Source organism: Salvelinus sp. IW2-2015, unplaced genomic scaffold (assembly GCF_002910315.2).
Source record: "Salvelinus sp. IW2-2015 unplaced genomic scaffold, ASM291031v2 Un_scaffold3193, whole genome shotgun sequence".
Classification (NCBI taxonomy): domain Eukaryota; kingdom Metazoa; phylum Chordata; class Actinopteri; order Salmoniformes; family Salmonidae; genus Salvelinus; species Salvelinus sp. IW2-2015.
This window is the reverse complement of record NW_019944480.1, coordinates 16,062-23,100: the sequence shown is the minus strand read 5'-3', so window position 1 is coordinate 23,100 and position 7,039 is coordinate 16,062. Positions and strand designations below refer to the sequence as shown.

Sequence of the window (7,039 nt, the reverse complement as noted above, 5' to 3'; positions counted from 1 at the left end):
GGACTGGAGGACCAGTGTGGTGAGGGACATGGAGGACCAGGGTTGGTGAGGGGACTGGAGGACCAGGGTTGGTGAGGGGGACTGGAGGACCAGGGTTGGTGAGGGGACTGGAGGACCAGGGTTGGTGAGGGGACTGGAGGACCAGGCGTTGTGAGGGGAGCTGGAGGACCAGGGTTGGTGAGGGGACTGGAGGGACCAGGGTTGGTGAGGGGACTGGAGGACCAGGGTTGGTGAGGGGGCTGGAGGACCAGGGTTGGTGAGGGGGACTGGAGGACCAGGGTTGGTGAGGGGACTGGAGGACCAGGGTTGGTGAGGGGCTGGAGGGGGGGGGGGGAGGACCAGGGTTGTGGTGAGGGGACTGGAGGACCAGGGTTGGTGAGGGGACTGGAGGACCAGGGTTGGTGAGGGGGCTGAGCAGAGGCACAGGGTTTGGTGAGGGGACGGAGACCAGGGTTGGTGAGGGGACTGGAGGACCAGGTTGGGGAGGGACTGAGACCAGGGTTGGTGAGGGGACTGGAGGACCAGGGTTGCAAAACACTGGTCTTGAGGGCTGTGTGATAGTCATTAATCTGTGGCCTGTATGTCTATAGACTGGCTGTGTGATATCATTAATCTGTGGCCTGTATGTCTATAGACTGGCTGTGTGATAGTCATTAATTGCTTGTCCTGTATGTCTATAGACTGGCTGTGGATAGTCATTCATCTGTGGCCTGTGTCAGTCATTCATCTGTGGCCTGTATGTCTATAGACTGGCTGTGTGATAGTAGTCATTAATCTGTGGCCTGTATGTCTATAGACTGGTTGTGTGATAGTAGTCATTAATCTGTGGCCTGTATGTCTATAGACTGGCTGTGTGATAGTAGTCATTAATCTGTGGCCTGGTATGTCTATAGACTGGCTGTGTGATAGTCATTCATCTGTGGCCTGTATGTCTATAGACTGGCTGTGGATAGTCATTCATCTGTGGCCTGTATGTCTAAGACTGGCTGTGGGATAGTCATTCATCTGTGGCCTGTATGTCTATAGACTGGCTGTGGGATAGTAGTCATTAATCTGTGGCCTGTATGTCTATAGACTGGTTGTGTGATGGTATGTCATTAGTCTGTGGCCTGTATGTCTATAGACTGGCTGTGGATAGTCATTCATCTGTGGCCTGTGTCAGTCATTCATCTGTGGCCTGTATGGCTATAGACTGGCTGTGTGATAGTAGTCATTAATCTGTGGCCTGTATGTCTATAGACTGGCTGTGTGATAGTAGTCATTAATCTGTGGCCTGTATGTCTATAGACTGGCTGTGTGATAGTAGTCATTAATCTGTGGCCTGTATGTCTATAGACTGGCTGTGGGATAGTCATCAACTGTGGCCTGTGTCAGTCATTCATCTGTGGCCTGTATGTCTATAGACTGGCTGTGTGATATAGTCATTAATCTGTGCCTGTATGTCTATAGACTGGCTGTGGGATAGTCATTAATCTGTGGCCCGTATGTCTATAGACTGGCTGTGGGATTAGTCATTCTCTGTGGCCTGTATGTCTATAGACTGGCTGTGGATAGTCATTCATCTGTGCCTGTATGTCTATAGACTGGCTGTGTGATAGTCATTCAATCTGTGGCCTGTATGTCTATAGACTGGCTGTGTGATAGTCATTCATTGGGGCCTGTATGGCTATAGACTGGCTGTGTGATAGTCATTCATCTGTGGCCTGTATGTCTATAGACTGGCTGTTGATAGTCATTCATCTGTGGCCTGTATGTCTATAGACTGGCTGTGGGATAGTAGTCATTCACTTCACTGACTCTGTGTCCAATCATACCCTTTAGACCTAGTCTCATAGCCAATGATGTCTGGTCTGAAATCCCTGAATGGAAAGTTCTCACTGTGCTTGACTCTTCCCTTCTCTCTCTCCTGTTTTTTTTTATAGCTATGAAAAGATCTTCTATTTCCTGAAGCAGATCCAAGGAAGTTTTGACACCCGGTTGATATTCCTCCAGAACATTATAAAAGAGGCTGCCAGGTGAGGAACACAAGTTTCTAAATAGACTGAGTCAAACTAGAACACCATCAGCTGGGAACTCTTTGTATTCCTGTTTGGCTGCCAGTTTTTAACCCGTTAGTGTCGAAGCCCTGTCTACGCCGGGGGGGGGGGGGGGGGGGGTCTACTAAACTATATGGAATTGTTTTAAGGTCATACCAATGATCATTTGGCTATTTTGATTTTACATTTTTAAGACCCCTTGAAGTATCAAAAAAAATATATTAAAAAAATCATTTGAAAAATCATTTTTTGGCCTTACCTATTGTAGCGCCATTACAAACGCAATGGAATAACAGAGAGTTCCACTACCATAGGAACAGACAGATGTCCCAAAAACAATCTAAAGGAAGTTGTTCTGAAGTGTCTGTCGTATATCTGAAGGTTTATAAGAAAGATCAGGAATGAGTTTCATACCAAGACTCTGCCGTCTCTGTATATCCTGTTTCTTCTACATTTCTATACCACAGGACCAGGTCTATTCTTTCTACTTCTATACCAGCAACCATGTTTCTATTCTGTTCTACTCTATACCAGCGACCATGTTCTATTCTTGTTTCGCGACCGTTCTATTATTCTACCGAGCGACCATGTTCTATTTTACTGTATTCTGGTTCTGTATCAGTGACCATTTCTTCTCTTCTATTCAGGTTCAAGAAAGCGGGTGCTGATAGAACAGCTGGAGAACTTTCTAGAAGAGATACATAACAGGGCCAACAATATGAACCACCTGGACGGGTTCTAATGGACAACTCTTCACTCCCCGGCCCCTCAGACCTAACCCCTGCTCCCACTCCACCCTCCAACCCCCTCAGCCCCAACCTGCAGCCCTACCCAGGCTGAAGATATTGCCTATAGAGAAGGGGGATATACAGTGTATTAACTAACCCAAGCAATGAAATGAGTAGCTGTTGGCCTGTCTGTCTCTGTCAGTGTATACTGTGTGCACGCGTTGTCTCATCAGTGATGGTATGGTGAACTGATATCGCTAAGGGGGGGTTTCAAATTAGATTGCTAAAAGGTTTCCAACAACCTCAGCGGCCAAAAAGAGGAACACTGATGTTTTGGTCTCAAGGTAATCTTTTAGGTGGGCTTCATGTTGTTTTCCATTCTCTCTTTCTGTCATCGCCCTCTCTCTTTCTCGTCATCACCCTTTAGTCATCGCCCTGTCTCTTTCTCGTCATCGCTCCTCTCGCTCTTTTCTCGTCATCGCCCCTCTCTCTTTTCTCGTCACTCCCGCCCTCTCTCTTTCTCGTCATCGCCCTCTCTCTTTCTCGTCATCGCCCTCTCTCTTTCTCGTCATCGCCCTCTCTCTTTCTCGGTCATCGCCCCTCTTCTCTTTCTCGTCATCGCCCTCTCTCTTTCTCGTCATCGCCCCTCTCTCTTTCTCGTCATCGCCCTCTCTCTTTCTCGTCATCGCCTCTCTCGTTCCGTCATCGCCCCTCTCTCTTTCTCGTCATCGGCCCTCGCATCTCTTTCTCGTCATCACCCTCTCTCTTTCTCGTCATCGCCCTCTCTCTTTCCGTAATCGCCCTCCTCTGTCTCGTCATCGCCCTCTCTCTTGTCTCGTCATCGCGCCTCTCTCTTTCTCGTCATCGCCCTCTCTCTTTCTCGTCATCGCCTCTCTCTTTCTCGTCATCGCCCTCTCTCTTTCTCGTCATCGCCTTCCTCACGCCTCTCTCTTTCTCGTCATAACGCCCTCTCTCTTCTCGTCATCGCCCTCTCTCTGTCTCGTCATCGCCCTCTCTCTTTCTCGTCATCGCCCTTCTCGTCCTCGCCCCTCTCTCTGTTCTCGTTCATCGCCCTCTCCTCTTTCCCGTTCATTCGCCCCCTCTCTCTTTCTCGTCATCGCCCCTCTGCTCTTTCTCGGCGTCATCGCCCCTCTCTCATCTTCTCGTCATCGCCCCTCTCTCTTTCTCGTCATCGCCCTCTCTCGTTTCTCGTTGCATCGCGCCTCTCTCTCTTTCTAGTCATCGCCCTCGCTCTCTTTCTAGTCATCGCCTCTCTCGTTTCTAGTCATCCGCGCCCTCTCTCTTTCTCGTCATCGCGCCCTCTCTCTCTGTTCTCGTCATCGCCCTCTCTCTTTCTCGTCATCGCCCCTCTCTCTTTCTCGTCATCGCCCTCTCTCTTTCTCGTCATCGCCCTCTCTCTCTTCTCGTCATCGCCTCTCTCTCTTTCTCGTCATCGCCCCTCTCTCTTTCTCGTCATCGCCCTCTCTCTTTCTCGTCATCGCCTCCTTTCTCGTCATCGCCCCTCTTGCTCCTTTCTGCTCCTTCGCGCCTCTCTTTCTCGTCATCGCCCTCTCTCTTTCTAGCATCGCCCTCTCTCTTTCTCGTCATCGCCCTCTCATCTCTTTCTCGTTTCTTTTTTCCCATCCGCCCCTTCTCCTCTTTCTCGTCATCGCCCCTCTCTCTTTCTCTGTCATCGCCCTCTCTCTTTCTAGTCATCGCCCCTCTCTCTTCTAGTCATTCGCCCTCTCTCTTTCTCGTCATCGCCTCTGCTCTCCTTTCTCGTCATCGTCCTCATCTCTCGTCATCGCCGCCTCAATCTCTTTCTCTCATCGTCTCATCGCCTCCTCTCTTTCTCGTCATCGCCCTCTCTCGTCATCGCCCTCTTTCTCGGTCATCGCCCTCTCTCGTCATCGCCCCTTTCACGTGCATCGCCCACAGCCAGTCTCTGGAAACATCTGGACCAGGACCAATCGCTTCACCATAAAATAACAATTACATTTAAGTTAAGTTGTTGGGGAAAAGTGAGGCAACTTCCTCTGGTTGCCGTGGCAGAGTGTGGGCATGGCGGCCCCTGGTTACGTACGTCTCCCGGGTTTCCGTATCTCCTTGGTGATGAGGGCTCGTAGTTCGGTGTTGACCTCCAGACTCTCGCTGTTCATCACCTTCTTCAGTTCCCCGGGGGAGGGGTACCGGGCCGGGCGCTGCTCCTCCACCACACCCCCCGTCTCTCCTCCATCCTCACTGCCCTCTGAGWGCTCCACCTCCCTGGGAAGCCCGTTCTCCTCCTCAGTGTCCCCATCAGCATCATCCTCCATGCGGTTCTCTGGGCCGGGGCCGTCTAGAAGGGTTCCAGAGAGGATCTCTCCTGGTTGGACCGTTGTCCCGGTCTCACACGTCTCTGGGTTGTAGAGGTTCCCAAACACAGCCTCTGAGTCTGACTCACTCTGGTCGCTCTCTGTGGGGGGAGGGGGGGGGTCAGGGACCGTAATTCATAACTAACATTACTAACTAAAATACTGTCACTTTCTTTTACAGACTCAGCACTTCAAATATTTGTGTTTTAACACACAGGTGCACTGACAACAATGGCACCAGAGCTTGTGTGAGTGAGTATCTCACCAGCGAGGGGGGGTCTGAAGGGGCTGGCTGCAGGGCTGACGGGGGGCGAATAGGCTCTGCCGGGGCGCAGTAGAGGAGACATGCACCGCCGTCTCTTAGGACACCCACCCCCGATCCCGTGCATGTTGGAGTCACTCCCCGGGCGCTTGCCCTTGTTCTGGGGACCCGTCACAAACTCATCGGCCTCGTCAATCATCATCCCCTAGAGAAACAGCAATAGAAGACAGGATGAACAAAAGTACTATACAACTTCACTGTGCATTGTTACAGCCAAACCAACGGACATTTGTCCAGGAATGTGTCGACTCATAACAGCCATCAATTAGGGATGTTTTCAAAACAAATACAGAGTTTGGAGGTTTGACCAGCTGATTTCAGATACTCCTAAGTGGAAAGAGAATGGTAGTGAGAGTGATTTCAGATACTCCTAAGTGGAAGAGAATGGTAGTGAGGGTAATCTCTGCAGGCAGACAGCCAGGTCCTACCTTCTTGTCCAGTTTGAAGGGTTTCCGAAGGTGTGCAGGCGTTTGGGCTGTTCAGGGTCTGCGTCTGAGGGGTTGGGGAAAGGCTTTGAGGAAGTCCTGGTAGTTCCCCATCTGGGCGATGGGCACACTGTGCAGCTGGTTTGACAGACAGGAGGACACAGGAAGACTTGGGCTCAAATTCAGTCTTAGTCTCGTCCTTAACAACAACAAAAAACTGGTAGCGAGAATAATTCAACGCAAATTACAGTTCATTCTGGAACTGAATCACAACACACACACACACACACACACACACCCACCTGTGTCCTGTCCTCGGAGCAGACAGGTGGTGCTGAGCAATTCCTCCTCATCGGCTCAGCTGATCCAGGAGGTGCATTCTGGAATGTGTAGGCGTTCCGAAACCCTGAGGTTTCAGACTCTACACAGGGAACAGGACAAAGAAGCTGGTATTGTCACAGTAGATCAGAAAAGAACACAATGAGTAGTTACATATGAAACGGTACTACGCTAAGTCAGGGGGGGGTAGTATCATATGAAACGGTACTACGGTAAGTCAGGGGAGTATATCATATGAAACGGTACTACGGTAAGTCAGGGGGGGTAGTATCATATGAAACGGTACTACGGTAAGTCAGGGGATAGTATCATATGAAACGGTACTACGGTAAGTCAGGGGGGTAGTATCATATGAAACTTTACTACGGTAAGTCAGGGGGGTAGTATCATATGAAACGGTACTACGGTAAGTCAGGGGGGGTAGTATCATATGAAACGGTACTACGGTAAGTCAGGGGGGGGGTAGTATCATATGAAACGGTACTATGGTAAGTCAGGGGGGGTAGTATCATATGAAACGGTACTACGTAAGTCAGGGGGGGTAGTATCATATGAAACGGTACTACGGTAAGTCGGGGGGGGGGTAGTATCATATGAAACGGTACTACGGGTTTTCTAAAATGTTTGTATCATAGCGATTTGGTGCTGTCGTACTACCTTGATACCGGAGTACAGTGCAACATGATTACACATACAAATATATAAACAGTAACGTATACATCTGATCCACTTTACACTATCCAGAGAATCATGGCTGATCTACACAGTATCTCTATGTGAACATCTCTAGAGATAACATGACGTCTTCGTCCTCAAGCATCACAGCTACGGGCAT

The 7,039-nt window shown here is 49.8% G+C and overlaps 1 pseudogene; it reads right to left on the bottom strand.

Annotated features, from left to right (window-relative positions):
- Nucleotides 1–4,759: 4,759 nt before the first annotated feature.
- Nucleotides 4,760–7,039, bottom strand: part of LOC112075490 (integrator complex subunit 6-like) — a 17,620-nt pseudogene continuing 15,340 nt past the window's right edge.